The sequence below is a fragment of the Lepidochelys olivacea genome, assembly GCF_965140295.1.
Source record: "Lepidochelys olivacea isolate rLepOli2 genome assembly, chromosome: 1".
Classification (NCBI taxonomy): domain Eukaryota; kingdom Metazoa; phylum Chordata; order Testudines; family Cheloniidae; genus Lepidochelys; species Lepidochelys olivacea.
The window spans coordinates 76,850,251-76,869,236 of record NC_140411.1 but is presented as its reverse complement, the minus strand read 5'-3'; positions in this window follow the sequence as shown (position 1 = coordinate 76,869,236).

Below are 18,986 nucleotides of genomic sequence, written 5' to 3'. Positions count from 1 at the left end.
CTAAAGTGCCACAAGGACTCCTCGTTGTTTTTGCTGATACAGACTAACACGACTACCACTCTGAAACCTGTCTCAGATGTAAATGAAGGCAAAATCTAACCATGTTTAGACCACAATCTCCGATTTTTATTGTGGTCAATTAAAGCTTTTGTATAGACTTTGATGGGTACAGGAGCGTGCCCTTAAATATGCAGCATTTCACTTTTAAGCAATAGTTGCAGGTGGATTATTCTCACATCCCTACTAGTTTTCCACTGTCTTTACACTACTGTTGCCATCTTGGTTACTCTATTAAATAGCCTATAAAACTTTACAGTAAAATCAATTATCTTATTGGTAGGTTGTTTTTTGTGCTCTAAGCTCTCATTTCTTTTTTCATTATTATACTCACAAATGTTGTGGACTGTCCTCTTTTCTTCATTACTATCCCTTTGCTCATGTAACAAACCATGAACGCAGATACCAGAGTAATCAGTAAGGATTGAACCTAAGATATTCAACACCGAAACACAGGTTTCTAATACTTGAACTAAGGGAGGAAGTCATGCATTACATTGGATCACTCTTTTTGTTAGACAATCTAGTCCCAAGAAACACAACAGTCCCATCTGGGTGCCATGTTTATAATGAACCATAAAGAAGGATTATATTAATTTCAAAGAGAAAAACAATAAAAGGATAGATAATGCTACTCATAGTATTTACATCTGCCTGATGAATTCTAGTAAAATATTTATTTTTAGCTATTATAATATTCTCCATGCCTCACTTCACACCAATAGTTTTTGATTAATGTGTTAGTTCAGATATTAATGGTCTACAGTTTAATGGATTTTTTTGGCTATGCTTAACAAAACACACATTATCTTCTACTTTGGTTATTAACTAAAACCAGCATTGTTTCATCCTTTTTTAGTGTTAACTGAATAGGAGAATATAAATTAGTTTTCCCTTTGTCTAAATTGCTATGTGGATAAGTACCCTTTTTTCAAGATATCTAAAATGTGTGGCCAAATAACTAGTTACATATATATCTCCTTTAATAATTATCAGGGGATTTTAGTGTGCTGCTACAGTGAAGCTTGCATATGATACATGTACAAAAACAAAATTTCAAGGCTCAAAGAAATCAGAAAATATAATTTTGTTTGTCCTTAGTCATCTGTACATATTTTGGAAATAAAGACTGAGACAAACTCTGTGGGATTTGGACAGCTCTTGTCCAGGAGGATGTAAACTAACACCAGGCACACATTTAGCTTAATTCGTGGTCAAGATTTAAACTCAGATCTTTAGAACTGAAAAGATCAACACATTCATTCTCTCTGCTGCCTAATAATTTATTTATTGGTTTCCGGCTCTCCTTGAGCTATTAAAACACAACTTCAATACATTCTTGTTCTGTCATAATCAATATTGACTTCTGTCTAGTTTTTCCAGCTGCTTCATTGTAGAACTCTATTGAAATGTTTTTTCTTAGCTATTTAAAGGGTATTTTTGATCTCTCAACTATCAAAGTCAGAAGTGAACATGACTAAAATGATGTAATATTACTTGCTTATTGCTAGTTATGAGACATCTTGTAGACGTCTGGGATGGGTCAAGAATGATTCATTTAATTAGAAATTGCATCTAATTAGGGCTCCTTCAGTGATTGTGGGTTTAAAGGAAGAATGACTGACATGGCATTGTTTTTACACCTGAAGTTTGTGGGCTCAATGGCATTATGCCAATTAATATCTTCTGAGGCTCTAACCCCATGCAATCAAATTCAGCCTAGTGTAAGGTCAATTTAATTCAGTGGAATTGCATCAGCACCATAATATAACATCTTAAAAGTAAATTATAGCATAAAATGGTTAACAAATCTTTTTTAAAAAATCAAATGAAACTGGTCACTAATTGGTGTCCTATCCCCAGTTCAGAGCTTAAATGTTTGGATAGATCAACCAATAGTTATCCATTTAAACAGCTTGCGCTTTTCAAGCAAAAGTTAATCACAATAATCAGGATTTTTTGGTACAGCACTGTTATAAATAGGGGTTTTTCTAAGTATTGTTGTTAAAATTTAGTTACTATTGTCATTATTTATATGGATATTAGGATAGAAAGTGACATTTGGGTTTTCCAGATGGAGGTCTCGACGTGCACCTTTTTATTTATTTTTTAATTTGTGTTTTAACCATGTGTAATGGCTTTCAATAAGATATATTTTCCCTCTGTAATTTTATGATGGTGTGAAAATTCACTAAAAGATGCTAAATTTGGAACATTCAAATAGTACGGAATCTTTTTTAAAAGGTAACAGTTTCATCACAGCATACTCATAAAGCCAAAATGAGAACAGGAACCATTTTGAACCTAGGAGAAATATAGACTATTTGGAACTAAAAGTGACTGCTTCTCCACATGGGCACCAATGATACTGCCAAGAATGACGTTGAGCGGATCACTGCGGACTACGTGGCTCTGGGAAGAAGAATAAAGGAGTTTGAGGCGCAAGTGGTCTTCTCGTCCATCCTCCCCGTGGAAGGAAAAGTCCTGGGGGAGACTGTTGAATCGTGGAAGTCAACAAATGGCTACACAGGTGGTGTTGGAGAGAAGGCTTTGGATTCTTTGACCATGGGATGGTGTTCCAAGGAGGAGTGCTAGGCAGAGACGGGCTCCACCTAATGAAGAGAGGGAAGAGCATCTTTGCAAGCAGGCTGGCTAACCTAGTGAGGAGGGCTTTAAACTAGGTTCACCGGGGGAAGGAGACCAAAGCCCTGAGGTAAGTGGGGAAGTGGGATACCGGGAGAAAGCATAAGCAGGAGAGTGCAAGAGGGCAGGGCTCCTGCCTCATACTGAGAAAGAGGGATGATCAGCGAGTTATCTCAAGTGACTATACACAAATGCAAGAAGCCTGGGAAACAAGCAGGGAACACTGGAAGTCCTGGCACAGTCAAGGAATTATGATGTGTTTGGAATAACAGAGACTTGGTGGGATAACTCACATGACTGGCGTACTGTCATGGATGGATATAAACTGTTCAGGAAGGACAGGCAGGGCAGGAAAGGTGGGGGAGTTGCACTGTATCTAAGGGAGCAGTATGACTGCTCAGAGCTGTGGTATGAAACTGCAGAAAAACCTGAGTGTCTCTGGTTTAAGTTTAGAAGTGTGAGCAACAAGGGTGATGTCGTGGTGGGAATCTGCGATAGACCACCAGACCAGGGGGATGAGGTGGACGAGGCTTTCTTCCGGCAACTCACGGAAGTTACTAGATCGCAGGCCCTGGTTCTCATGGGAGACTTCAATCACCCTGATATCTGCTGGGAGAGCAATATAGTGGTGCACAGACAATGCAGGAAGTTTTTGGAAAGGGTAGGGGACAATTTTCTGGTGCAAGTGCTGGAGGAACCAACTAGGGGCAGAGATCTTCTTGACCTGCTGCTCACAAACTGTGAAAAATTAGTAGGGGAAGCAAAAGTGGATGGGAACCTGGGAGGCAGTGACCATGAGATGGTCGAGTTCAGGATCCTGACACAGGGTAGAAAGGAGAGCAGCAGAATACGGACCCTGGACTTCAGAAAAGCAGACTTTGACTCCCTGAGGGAACTGATCGGCAGGATCCCCTGGGAGAATAACATGAGGGGGAAGGAAGTCCAGAAGAGCTGGCTGTATTTTAAAGAATCCTTATTGAGGTTATAGGGACAAACCATCCCGATGTGTAGAAAGAATAGTAAATATGGCAGGAGACCAGCTTGGCTTAACAGTGAAATCCTTGCTGATCTTAAACAGAAAAAAGAAGCTTACAAGAAGTGGAAGATTGGACAAATGACCAGGGGAGAGTATAAAAATATTGCTCGGGGATGCAGGAGTGAAATCAGGAAGGCCAAATCACACCTGGAGTTGCAGCTAGCAAGAGATGTTAAAAGTAACAAGAAGGGTTTCTTCAGGTATGTTAGCAACAAGAAGAAAGTCAAGGAAAGTGTGGGCCCTTTACCGAATGAGGGAGGCAACCTAGTGACAGAGGATGTGGAAAAAGCTAATGTACTCAATGCTTTTTTTGCCTCTGTCTTCATGAACAAGGTCAGCTCCCAGACTACTGCACTGTGCAGCACAGCATGGGGAGGAGGTGACCAGCCCTCTGTGGAGAAAGAAGCGGTTTGAGACTATTTAGAAAAGCTGGACGAGCACAAGTCCATGGGGCCGGATGCACTGCATCTGAGAATGCTAAAGAAATTGGCGGATGTGATTGCAGACCCATTGGCCATTATCTTTGAAAACTCATTGCGATCAGGGGAAGTCCCGGACGACTGGAAAAAGGATAATGTAGTGCCCATCTTTAAAAAAGGGAAGAAGGAGGATCCTGGGAACTACAGGCCAGTCAGCCTCACCTCAGTCCCTGGAAAAATCATGGAGCATGTCCTCAAGGAATCAATTCTGAAGCACTTAGAGGAGAGGAAAGTGATCAGGAACAGCCAGCATGAATTCACCAAGGGCAAGTCATGCCTGACTAATCTAATTGCCTTCTATGACGAGATAACTGGCTCTGTGGATGAGGGAAAAGTGGTGGACATGTTGTTCCTTGACTTTAGCAAAGCTTTTGACACGGTCTCACACAGTATACTTGCCAGCAAGTTAAAGTAGTATGGGCTGGATGAATGGACTATAAGGTGGATAGAAAGTTGACTAGATTGTCAGGCTCAACAGGTAGTGATCAATGGCTCCATGTCTAGTTGGCAGCCAGTATCAAGTGGAGTGTCCCAAGGGTCAGTCCTGGGGCCGGTTTTGTTCAATATCTTCATAAATGATCTGGAGGATGGTGTGGATTGCACCCTCAGCAAGTTTGCAGATGACACTAAACTGGGAGGAGAGGTAGATACGCTGGAGGGTAGGGACCTAGACAAATTAGAAGATTGGGCCAAAATAAATCTGATGAGGTTCAACAAGGACAAGTGCAGAGTCCTGCACTTAGGACGGAAGAATCCCGTGCACTACTACAGACTAGGGACCAAATGGCTAGGCAGCAGTTCTGCAGAAAAGGACCTAGGGGTTACAGTGGATGAGAAGCTGGATATGAGTCAACAGTGTGCCCTTGTTGCCAAGAAGGCCAATGGCATTTTGGGTTCTATAAGTAGGGGCATTGCCAGCAGATCGAGGGACGTGATCGTTCCCCTCTATTCGACATTGGTGAGGCCTCATCTGGAGTACTGTGTCCAGTTTTGGGCCCCACTCTAGAAGAAGGGTGTGGAAAAATTGGAAAACATCCAGCAGAGGGCAACAAAAATGATTAGGGGACTGGAACACATGACTCATGAGGAGAGGCTGAGGGAACTGGGATTGTTTTGTCTACAGAACAGAAGAATGAGGGGGGATTTAATAGCTGCTTTCAACTACCTGAAAGGGGGTTCCAAAGAGGATGGATCTAGACTGTTCTCAGTGGTAGCTGATGACAGAACAAGGAGTAATGGTCTCAAGTTGCAGTGGGGGAGGTTTAGGTTGGATATTAGGAAAAACTTTTTCACTAGGAGGGTGGTGAAGCACTGAAATGGGTTGCCTCGGGAGGTGGTGGAATCTCTTTCCTTAGATATTTTTAAGGTCAGGCTTGACAAAGTCCTGGCTGGGATGATTTAGTTGGGGATTGGTCCTGCTTTGAACAGGGGGCTGGACTAGATGACCTCCCGAGGTCCCTTCCAACCCTCATATTCTATGATTCTATGATTTTATGGTATGGAACAAAGATCTCCATGTTTAACGCGCAAACACAAAAAAAGCAAGTGAAAAGTAGCTTATGTAATGAGCAGAACTACACAAGGAAAGACCAAACACGACAAAGGGGCTCCTTTATATCTTGGCATTACCTGAAGATACTGAAGTGGTAGGTCAGGTCTAATAAAGAATTATTTTTGGAGTCCTTTCATAAGACTTTTGGGAGCTTTTACATTTCTGGTTCAAACCCTGGATAATGTTATTAAAAGCAGTAGGTTGTACATGCCCTTGTTAATGTAAGTGCATTTCAGGATAAGTTCATTGGCTTACAGGATGTGTCTTATGAATAAAATCAGCACTGTATTCCTTGTATATAGTAGTATTCTGAAAACTTAAGGTGCACTTAGCACCTGATCTTTCAAAGTCTCATGCACATGCCTACCTTTACGTACTGTAAGTAATCCTACTGAAGTCAACAGGAGTAATCGGTGCATAAAGTTAAGCACATGTGTAAGCTTGTACCAGCACAGTCTAAGTTTGTAATTATTTCTCCTTAAAATCTCTGCTGCTACGATGATAGTTCAGTAAAGAATTAAGACTGATTGAATTTTTACCCCTCATTTTTGGACATTGTTTTTCTTTCTTTTAATAATAATAGTAAAGAAAAAAGTCACTTGGTCATTTGGTATCGCATAATTAATACTAGTATTGAACTATTTGCACTCTGGTGCTGTGCGTTAAATCAATCTGTTTGTGCCAGCCCATGCAGTGCTCTCCTGACAATAGTACTACTGAAACTAGTGACAGGCCACCAACAATTTGAATTTGCTGGGTGTATTTTTACAATATATTTTTCAGTTTTCTCTACCATTTATTTTGTGCCCCCCTTTTCAATTTTTGTCCTAAATAGCTACCGATTTTGATTTTTTTCCCATTAAACAGCTGCAGTGTTCTACCCCAGAAATAGCTGCATTTAATGGTAGATTCAGTGATTCTAGTGTGTGTGTGTGTGTGTACACACACGGTACATGCAGTTTGTAAGGGGACTGGAGAACTTTGAGTATGAAAGGCAGTATATAAATGTGTTTTTCTTCTTTAAATGCAATGAAAACTAGTGTCTATATATTCCTTATTCTGGCTTATTCCTTGAATTCAGAAGTATTTTTACTCCCATCTACAAACACATAGTAAAAAGACAAGAAATGGTCTTGTACAGAACAGAGTGCTCTTGGGATAAATTGTAGTTAGAAGTGTGAAAAGAGGGAAAGGGTCAGGGCAATAAACTTCAGCATGATACACCCCAATCTATCACTCCTTTTCTCCTCTTTCCACAACTGAATTATCAGACAGAGTGCTCCTTTGTATGTAGGACTCTTTATATAACTGACCCAGTGGTCCAATTCCAGAATTCCATCTTGAGTTTCTGCTCAGATTTTTTTTCCCTTTGTCTTTCAGCTCATTAGGAATCTGTATGCACTTATTTTTTTAAATAGATCTATGTATGCCAGTGAACTCTGTATTCAGTTTTCCTGTTTAAATGACATTGTTACTATTATAGTTCACACTGCCAAATTCTGTCCTCAATTATACCCCTTAAGCCCCGCTGAACTACAGATTTTCAATGAGTTTGCATGCATGGATCTTGGCACAATGTGGCCATTGTATTACATTATAATAGTTCATTAGTTAGTTGTTAAATCTCTAATACTTGTGTTCACCCCCACACAAAGCAGAGCAGATTAAATTAGGCTAATTAACCTGATAGCTCTTGCCCAGGTGCAACTTGAAAGGTTAAAGATGGAGCCCAGCTGAGAAAACGCAGGGTGGGAAGGGGTATTTGTAAAGCCAGGAAGTTAGCAGCAGAAAGGGGATGCTGTGGAAGTAGTCTGCAGTCAGTCCCTGGGGGATGGGAGGGGTGGCTGCGGCTATGGAGTTACTGTTACTCTCTGGATGGAGGGAGTTTGGGCTGGCAAACCCAGAGAGGTGGTGAACCAGAAGATGTAGGAAGAAGTCCTGTGAACTAGCAACAGGATCTAGGAGACAGAAGTTCTCTGGACTGGAACCTGGAATAGAGGGCAGGCCTAGGTTCCCCTACCAGCCACTGGAGAAGCTGTACAGACTAGGCAGTGCTCTGCTCCACTAATAGGGCTTTGCTACCTCAGAAGGGGAGGACTATAGTGACATTGCCAGAGGCCCAAGCCCACAAAAAGAGACCACTATGGGTTGCAAAGAGAGAGAGGCAGCAGGGCACATGAAAAAGTCATAGAAAGGGGTGTCAGAAGTCGAAGGAGTTAATCCACAAAGCAGCCAGGAGGAAGATCTGTAGCAGTGAGTGGACCCTGTGACAACCTGATCTTGATGGATCATAGACTATGATGTTGGAAGGGACCTCAGGAGGTCAACTAGTCCAACCCCGCTCAAAGCAGGACCAATCCCCAACTAAATCATCCCAGCCAGGGCTTTGTCAAGCTGGGCCTTAAACTTCTAAGGAAGAAGATTCCACCACCTCCCTAGGTAACCCATTCCAGTGCTTCACCACCCTTGTTGTGAAAAAGTTTTTCCTAATATCCAACCTAAACCTCCCCCACTGCAACTTGAGACCGTTACTCCTTGTTCTGTCATCTGCTACCACTGAGAATAGTCTAGAGCCATCCTCTTTGGAACTCCCTTTTCAGGTAGTTGAAAGCAGCTATCAAATCCCCCCTCATTCTTCTCTTCTGCAGACTAAATGGATGGAAATGTGTGTGTGTGTGTGTATGTATGTATGTGTGTGTGTATATATATATATATATATATATATATAATTTTGTATCTAGCTTTGTAATGTTTTTATTTGTGTTTAACTCTCAGAAACTGCAGAATCATGTTCTAGGAAGGTGAAATAAACAATTAATTGAAAATGCTAAAGAAAAGCTTCATTATCTGTCATAATTTTCAAGCGCATTAAAGTATTTTTTCTGAATATTGTTGACTTTCCTATCATGAAAGAGTATATGAAGCTTTTTACTACCTTGAACAGGCAGAATTGCTTTCCTTCTTAGATTACAAGGCTGTCTCCTATTTTGTCTGTAAGAATTTCCTTTTCAAGATAAAATTTATTTTTTTTTACTCTTTAAATGATTTACTACTTAAGCAACAGGAACAACTTTATAATTAAATGTTTTGAGAGGAAAAAATCTTATCTGTTTTCCTGAAGAGAGTGGGAGTAGATCAGCCAGCTATTCAAAAAGGCTTTATCATCCCAACTACAGGAATATGAATGCAAGGAAGAATAGAAATACTGAAATAGTCTTTTAGCTTGATTAATCAAGACAATGTTTTTATGTAGTTTTGAAACAGCAATGAACAAGAGAATTTAATATTTCATTACTAGTCACAAAGCTGAGCAGACTTCGATCAGATATCAGTGAACAATACCACATACTCAGTTTCCTGAAACAAAAAAGTTTAACAGCCCGTAATTGGCAGCGCCCTCAGCTGAAGACTGTTCCAATTTTGCTTTAACAGTTTTGCCTTTTACCCACTGATATTTATGATCTACATTTTGGTTAAAATGCAGTAACCATGTAAATAGTTGGGCAGATTAAGCACCTCTAGGTGGTGCTAATGCCTTCTGATAGCTGGCTAACTGGAATTTTAGCTCCAGACATCCTGAGTCTTATCAGAATTCTGAGGGCTTGCCTACAAGAGCATTGTGAAATAAGCTCTGGTATGAATTTAAAGCACAATAGCTATTCTGTGCCAGCTCTCCATGTAGATACTCTTCTTCTATACTCAAAGTGCCTTTTTGAGGATTAGTTTAATCCACTGCCAAAGTGGATTAAACTAAACCACACAAAGGCACTGGTAGTGAGGAATAAGAACATTCACTTGAGGAGCTTTTCTGTCATAGCTATTTTGCACTAGTTATTTTCCCATGTAGACAATCCCTGAGTAAGGGAACCTCCCATTAGAGCTGAGTTATATTTTCCAACCAAAGCTTACCGCCATGCATGTTCATATCCTTGGATCTGGTTGATTTATACCTATAATTGTCGAGGTAGCTGTGTGGGCCAGTTTGGCAACTAGCATGTTACAATTCTGGCTGTTATGACCTACATTGGCAGGAGTGCCATTGTAAGATAGCCATAGATTGCCGCAGTATAAGGTGCCACAGCCACCCTTCCCAATGTAGCTCCTACATCAGAGGCCTGGAAGAAGATGCCCTGGCAGTCTACTGTTAGCTTTTGCCCTTCTTTCTTATCACTAAGGCATCCAGGCCTATGAAGATGCCTCTTTGAAGGCAAAGTGAAGAAACTAGGCTTTCCCACTTGTGATGCAAGTGGTGGAGCACTTAATGATGGGCTTGGGAAAGGTTGCAGATCCATTGTGGCCACAGAAAATGGTGTAGATGTAGAACCACTACCACAGCATGGACCAGCTTTGATAGAATTCTGATGAGTGGGTGCTATGCCAGGCTGAGGCTACACATTATGATGGCTGACTGCACCTGACTGACTCTGCAGCCTCCCTCAGGGAATCATCAGAGCTAGTCAGGATCAAGAGTGGGGGGTGAGGGAGTGAATTCATTCTATCTCATTTCTTATCCACTAGAACATGGGTTCAGTAGTTCAACCTTCGAATGGGTTTATGGTTTTTGTGTAGGACAGATGAGCTGGGGTGGGGAAGGAGGTACAGAGGAAAAAATGGAAAAAAATAGTGTGGAAAGTAGAACACAGAGCAGGAAGGTAGGGAAAAATCAAATACTGGGGAAAAGAATCAGGAGGGGGAAGAAGAGAAATGTTAATAAAAAGGATAGATCCTACTCAGGCCAAGCATTTATACCAGTCCGGTGTGTGGGAGGGTTCTTCTATCCTTAACATATAGCCCAGGCTTCCTTCTAGCTATGCTTTTTCTTATTATTTAAATAAAAATGAGTTTTTACTGCAGGGTTAAAAGTGATTCACTTCTGATGTATAACTACTTTAATGGGGAGAAAATACTGAGTACTAAAGAGCTCTTGAGTCTAGTGGAGAAAAGGATAAAAAGAACCCATGTTTGGATGGTAAAGCCAGTCAAACTCAAACTGGAAATAAATCACAATTTTTTTAAGTGAGGGTGATCAACAATTGGAACAAACTACCAAAGGAAATGATGAATTCTACATGAATCAAACCTTGAATGCCTTTCTGGAAGGTAAGCTTTAGTCATATACTAGTTGCTGGGCTCAATATAGAGTAATTGGGTGAAATTCTATGGCCTGGGTAATAAAGGACGACAGGCTACATAAGCTAATGGTCCCTCTGGCCTTAAAAAAATCTATGAATCTGTGTAAAGCGTTGCAAATTTAAACTAGTTTTTTAAACCCAAAATATAGTTTGCAAGTCTCATAAAACAGCAAGCAATTAAATTTGCAGATTCTTAATGCTAAATAATATAGGATTCATAGTCTGATATCTTGAATTGCTTCAGAAAACAAAATGATACAGTATTCAGCAGAGTGAAGTTGTCATGTGTTCTGCATGAGAAGTATCATCAGCTGAAGAGACGGTGGTTTCTGCATTACCTGACGTTTCAAAGAGGTTTTCAGGGAAGCCTCATTGCAAGAAAATTGTAGCAATCAAACCTGGAAAGGTAAAGTCATTGATAACTGTGGAGAAATATTGATCTACAGCCCCCATCCAGTAAAGCTCTTAAACACATGAGTAATCCTATTGGCTTCAATGTCCATTTGTGAAATATTTGGGATTCCTAACTGGCAATCATTTGAATACTCCCGAACTATAAATATTATGCCCCTGTAAAGGACTATACACAGATTCTTTATGGTTGTGCTGGGCCAAGAGGATCCGCATCATAAATCTCATTCCAGGTTACCTATATGTTTACCTGTATAATGGGGAAAGGAGAGGCAGTCTCATGGATAGGAAGGGGGGAAGAGGTGCTCTTGGGGAAACAAGATAACCTATTAGTGGTTCTCAAACTGTGGGTTGGGACCCCAAACTGCGCTGAGACCTCATTTTAATGGGATCGCCAGGGCTGGCTTAGACTTGCTGAGGTGCAGGGCCGAAGCCAGAGCCCCACTGCCCAGGGCCAAAACCAGAGGACGTTAACCCTGGGTTGTGGGGCTCAGGTTATAGGACCCTCGCATGGGGATGAAGCTCTTGGACTTCAGCTTTGCCCCTCCTGGATGGTGCAGTTTGGGTGGGTTCAGGCTTCAGTCCCCCATCCTGGGGTCACGTAGTAGTTTTGTTGTCAGAAGGGGGTCAAGGTGCAATGAAGTTTGAGAACCCCTGGTCTAAACAAGAAAGCACATGCTGCTATTCCTGGCTGTAAGGCCGTAGTTTCATGAGTAGGTTAACTCCCTTCTCCACTCAGTGGTGAGAAATAAAGATTGCTCTTTGTACCTCCTAGATGGAGGAGAGTGGAACAGGATGGGAAATATATTTGTGTTGGATGATTTTAGTATTCCTATTGTCTTGCAAGGTATGTTGGGAAATAGTAATACCCCTATAAAAAGCATCTTTGCTACAGATAAGGCGAGATTGGGAAAGACATAAGCTATCTGGTTGGTCTCCCATGTAAGAGAGGGGAAAGTAAACTTAGTTTCCTTATTTTATTTTGTAATGACTGCAGCAAACTCCTCCACATATTTAAGGGCACATCCTATAGAACTGTGTGTAACCTGTACTCCCTTATGAGGCAGTTTAAAATAAAGTGACCCAGCTAAGGGGAGTTGTCCATTAATGTATTCCAAGTATTTGCTATTTTGTTGAGTAGCTCGCAACAGACCCCATAAATAAGGAGTGAATTCATCAGAATATTCACAAATTAATGTTGCATTATTGAATTTTCTTTCCTATTCGCTGCAGATCCAACACCAATATCTTCAATGATCTGCCTTTCTGTAGATGGACAAAAGTTGGATGTACAGCCCCTCAACTCTCCCACTCAACAAAAATTCTGATCTGTCATAAAGACTGGAATGGGATAGGCAGCCTCCCCTGGAGATTTGTGTTGGATATGAGGAGGTCAGGTCATTGTGCTATTCTTAAAGAACTCAATATCCCAAGAAAAGAAAGATCTCCGTGACTAGATTATAAAACTAGAAGTTGTGTTAATGAGTTTCAGGGGAGTAAAATGTTTGTTACTAAAGAAAATTGTAGATAAAGCCAAGCAACTATTAAGTGCTTGTAGGGAGGAAAATGGGAGAACATATTGTAAAAGAGTGGAGGCAGCCTCAAAAAACTGATATACTTGATTATCCAAAAAAAACCCTCTGAATCATTTGAAACTTGCCCATCACTTGAGAGTAGGTAGAGTTTGGAATAGATACCTTTGAATGTAGAATGAGGCCACTGTAGTGGTTGTTCATGCCTTTTTCTTGTTAGTAGTATTTAATATTTATATTAAGGTAACACCCAGAGGACCCAGTTGAAAGTCAGGCCCCACTGTGCTAGGCATTGCACAAAAATATATATAGACACAGTCCCCAGCCCAAAGCTTAAAATGTGGTATATGTTAAATTCTTCTTTGAAACCTTGCTTCATATATTCCCATTGCTTATAGGACAAATGTGAACTTGGACAGGAGAAATGTACTGCATGATTTTAATTGTGTCCTTGATTAGATTTTGAATTGCTTTAACATCTCAAGTCATGGGCATATTTTTGTTATGGTGTGGCCCTTCGCACACCATAGCCAACTCTAAGACCTTAAGAGTCTTAGGCTTGTTCTACACTACAGAGTTAGGTCAATATAAGGCAATTTCAGCCAAACTCTGTAAGCATCTACACTACAATATTGCTCCTGCCGACATCACTCATCCACTAAGTCAACCTAGTAACTCCATCTCCATGATAGGTGTAGTGCTTAGGTCAATGTAGTTAGGTCAATGCAGTGGCAGTGTAGAAGCTGTGTAACTTGCATTGACTTTGGCCTCCAGGAGGTGTCCCACAATGCCCCACCATGACTGATCTGGTTACCATTTTGAACTCTACTGCCTAGTAGCCATGCATACAAGAACATGCCCCTCCCCTTTTAAAGCCCAGCAAATTTTAAATTCCATTTGCTGTTTGCTCAGTGTGGAGAGCTCACCTAGTGACAGTGCAGCTGACCATACTGGCTCCTGCAGACATGCTCCTGCCTGCCGTACAGAGGTGGTGGTCTATCTCCTGGGTCTGTGGGGAGAAAGAATCTGCGTAGGCACAGCTCCGATCCAGCTGTAGAAACAATGGCATATATGAGCAAATTGCTCAGGGCATGGGAGAGAAGGGCTACAAGAGGGACATGCAGCAATGCCACACGAAAATGGAGGAGCTGCATACCATTTTTGGTGGTGACTCCTTCCACCAAGGGCCCCGTGGAGACAGGCCACTGTAATGAACCCTGAAGACAAGGTGTTAGATGAAGAAGAGGAGGAGGAGAATGGTGAACAGGTGACCATGTGATCCAATGGCACCACAAGCCAGAAATTCTTTTTGACTCCTGAGCAATCAAGCCATTCCCAGAAGTCCAGCATGGACAAGTCTGATTAAGGGGAAGAAACATTTGGTAAGTGTGCAGTTTACTTTGATATTGCAGGGAGACATCTGTTCATTTACTCTTTTTTAATCATGCTGCAAGAGGTAGTGAAATAACCAGTAGAGGTAGAGTTGCTATCTGCTGCTCAACAATTAGGCAGAGGAGACCCTGGAGAACAGTTTGTTTATATGCACCACGGTGGCCTGTGAATCCACCATAGAGATCTTAAGGAACCTTTCCTGGAGGTAATCTGCAATCCTTTGCCAAAAGTTTCTGGGGCGGGCTGCCTTATTTCTTCCACGATGGTAGGGTGCTTTCTCACCCCATGCAGCAATTACTTCAGCAGGCATCATTGCAGAACACAAGCTAGCAGCATACAGACTCGGTCTGCAGCTAGATGCATGCAGGAGCTGTTTCCTTTCACCCTCCCTTACCCTCAGGAGTAAGATATCAGCTAAAGTCACCACTCCCTGTGGAAAATGGTGCCAGTATTGAGCTCAATTGTCCTATCAGCATATAGGCATGCCCGTGGGCTCTCCTTCCCCGGGACATACTCACCATGGTTGGGAGTGCCACTGTGCTCAATGAATCCCAAGTAGAAGTGAGAATGTAGTGTTTGTTACTTGTGGTAGATCAAAGGAAGTGAATGCACTCACAGTAGTACCTCTATCCATCGCTTCTTTAGCCTCTGCAAAATTTGACCTTGCAGTTCTCTCTATCCACACCAGTGGAGTGGCTCACCCAGATAAGAAAGAAAAAGAAGAGGAGAAAGAAGACATGTTCCAGGAGATCCTGCCAGTCTCAGGTGCTTTGGATACTGAGCAGACGGCTTGGAGGATGATACTTGGGGACAGGATAAATGGGCAGCAAGAGATTATAGCACTTCTCAGGGAGTAAACAGACATGCTGCTATCTCTGACCTTCAGATTCAACAGATCTGTGCTCGCCTCCCCAAGAAGCCTATACAGAACTGCATTCCAGCACCTCCCTATGTGTCCACCCCTCAGACCACCTGGTGTCCAGGGCCAGTGCTATACCCCTACCACTCCACCTCAGGAGAGAGTAGAGACCATCATAGCTGCACATACTCTGACCTGTGAGACACGGTTGGTGTATGTGTTTATGAACTGACTGCTCTTTCCCCTCCATGGTTCATTTCCCCATATTCATAAACTTTCATTAAATATGTCTGTTTGTATGAGTTTGGAATAAAATCTATTTATGGAAACTTAATTAAATCTTTATTAGTTCACAAGATACATTGTCTGGGGCTGATGGCATTCACAGATAATAGCAATAGTGCAATGTTATAGTACCACAATGTTATATAATGTTATAATGTTGCAATGTTATAGTACCACACACATAGCTCTCATTACAATGTTCATAACGGAGTGCAAGAAGAAAAAAGAAAAAGAAAAACATCAGGCATAGCATACTACAGCAACACACATTGTTAAAATGGTCCTTCAAAGACTCCCTGAGCCAACCCCCCCATCCTGAACTCTTCTTATAGTCCTAGTATCTGTCTGCTAAAAATCAAAAGACAGCCATTCCACCCCTGCAGAAACTTTTCCCCCTTCACTGCACAGATATTATGAAGCGCACAGCAGGCAGCTGTGACCACAGGGATATTTTTTTCACTGAGGTCTAATCTTGTGAGTAGACAGCACCAGCAGCCTTTCAAGTGGCCAACACACACATTCAACTGGGATTAATGGCTCTGCACACTTGCATCAGAACAATCCCCATGTTGGATGTTCCAACTCTAAATTAATTCCTGACTGATCAATAGCAGTCTGACATTGCAAGCTTTCACACAGTGGTTACCACTTGCTTCTCCACCATGAGTTCAGCTCTCACTTTGCTGTCACAGTGCTGGAAGATTGGGGTGAGCTCTGCCTACAGTTGCAGGAATGTGACCTGCATCTGAAAGTTCTGCAGCCATTGCTTGTCCTCCCATGCCTATATAACAATGTGATCACACCACTTAGTGCTTGTTTCTCAGGTACACAACCAGCAGTCCACCATGTGCTGCTGCTCTGTGAATGCCAAAAACAATCTTGAATTCTTTCCATGGCGCACAGCATGGCAGTCTGCAAGGAATTGTCATATCCTGTCTCGTGGCTGTGGAAATACTGCAGGAAGAGGCACATTGTGCAGTATCCATGCTTCTCGCAGAGAGGGTGGACGTGCGGGTTTGCAGAGCTTTTGAAAAGAGTCATGAAATGTAATAGGATGCCCATGGAATAATAGGATGGAGTCAAAACTGCATCATGGGATGTTGAACCCACGTTACCCCTGTGCTACTCATTTGCCCCCATGAGTCACTGCAAACCCTTTCCAAGACACCCTGCACTACATAGTGGCAAGTTGCACAGTGGGCTAGCAAACCTGAATGCATTGCTATCTCATCAATGCAAGCGTGGCTACTGAGGACACCCACTACCGACACAAGGAGCATAGTGTGGACACGCAAAATCAACTTAATTACTGCAGAGGCTGTACGTTGTTGTAATTTAGGAAACTTAATTTTGTGGTGTAGATATGGCCTTAGATTCATAGATTAATAGTCTAGCATTAATGATTACAGATGCACTTATACACACAGGTGAAAAAATGGAATACCACATGACACTTATAGCAAGAAGAAGCAATATTTTTGCTGTTAATTTTAATCACTGAAATAATGGCTTTTCAGTGATGAGATTGCTAAAGTATTTTGGCTTTGAATATTGGGGTTTGTATTTAAAGCTAAAATTATCACTGAAAATAAAAGGGAAAAAATGATTAAAATGTTCAGCAGCCAAAAATGACCATTAACACTGAATATGAAAGATAGACTCTTGAGATGCATATCAGATTTCCCCTTTTTTCTACTCATAATATTGTATGTATTTTGTTTATAGTCAAAGATTTATCACCCTATGAACATGCATTTCTGCTGCAAATGGAAGATGAGGCAAAAACTCCTCTTAAAGTCTAGACTATTTATTCAATCAGGACTATGAGCAAATTACTATTGCTAATGTTCTCACATGTGTTTTGATGGAATATTACTCTGTCGAGCAATGTATATTCTAACAGGAGACATAGATTAATGCTAATATGAAAGCACCCGTGTTTATTATTTTTGCTTATTAGGCTACTATAATTTTAATGAAAATACTACTAAGCGCAAGACAGTATATTTTCTTTTTTATTCCAGATGATTCATGACCAAGATTATAAATTATGATTTGCTGTACATTTAAAGTATACATGATGTCAAAAATATTTTAGTTTGTTGTGGATTTCTGGAATTCTTTGATTTCTCAGGCATGTTTTCAAAAGTTAAAACAAACAATGCCTGGAGGCTTGCAACAGTGACATGATGCAAACATAGGTTTAGGTGAGATCTTAACAGTTTTACTCCTGGGGTAAATGGGGATCAATCACACCATGTGATGAACCTTCACAAATTAAATACTATAAATAAACCACTCACTGCAATGTAACCAACTCTGAAATAGAGGATGACGGCAAACGGGAACACTGAAACTGGCTTTAAAAGCAAGGCACACACAGGTGTGTGTATACCAGGGATCGGCAACCTTCGGCACATGGCTCATCAGGGAAATCCGCTGGCGGGCCGGGACGGTTTGTTTACCTGCAGCGTCCACGGGTTCGGCAGATCTCAGCTCCCACTGGCCATGGTTTGCCATTCCAGGCCAATGGAAGCTGCAGGAAGTGGCAGCCAGCAGCATGGGCCGAGGGATGTGCTGTAAGCAGGAATCAGTTTTTCTCCTCTTTTTAAAAAATAAATCAAATCTTGTATAGGTGACTTTGCTTTTATTCACCTTCATTTAGCAGTTATAAATAGCAAATCTTAATGATCAAGGACAACTTCAACCACTGCATTGTACTGGGAATCAGCTACATTACAAATGTTGTATGAATTTTAGTAATGCAGTTTAACACAGCATGATAGTTTCTTGTGCTTGATGCCAAACCAATTTGATCAGTACAGCTCCCTAGAAATTTGACCTTGTAAAAAGAATGTAACTTTAACTTTGTAAAAGAAGTAAGATGTCATATGGCTGAGCAAATGCTGCGTGTGGTCTAGGAATAGCCACTGAAATTAAGAATTGAGCTATCAAGGGCAAACCAACATGTAATTTACTGTTAATTGGCATTCTACTCTCCCATGCCTCAAAAAGGACATATTTTTTTTCTACACTTGAGAAATAGCTCAGAAACTATTTCCTATTTTCAAGGAACAGACCTCTTGAGCTATAAGAAAGAGAAGGTGGGTGTGGTAATATATTTTATTGGACCAACTTCTGTTGGTGAGAGAAAAGCTATTATTGCACATTAAAAACAGAAAACCACACAAACATTTCATCTCCAAAAATGCCAACCCCCGCCCCACACACACACCAAACCTTTCCCTAAAACTCAAAATAAATTCTATTGATTTGCTATTGAGGTATGCAATAGTTTAACTTTTCTCCATTCTTTTCATTTTTGCCTGCCTTATACCCTCAGGTTCCAGGGCTGGGTGTGGAAGTGAAAAATGACAAAACTCAGCGAGTGACTCAGTTCTCATTAAACTTCCAGCCCAAATTTACAGACACAGAGGACTGACAAGATAAGTTTCAGGTAAATGGGCCGGTATTAGGTGCATAGTTGAATCATCCAAAGCTTTTGAGGTCTATCATCTTCATTATTATTTATTTGTATTGCAGTAGCGCCTAAGAGCACCCGCCAAGGTTCAGGGCCCTAGTGTACTAGGTGCTGTGAAGACACACAG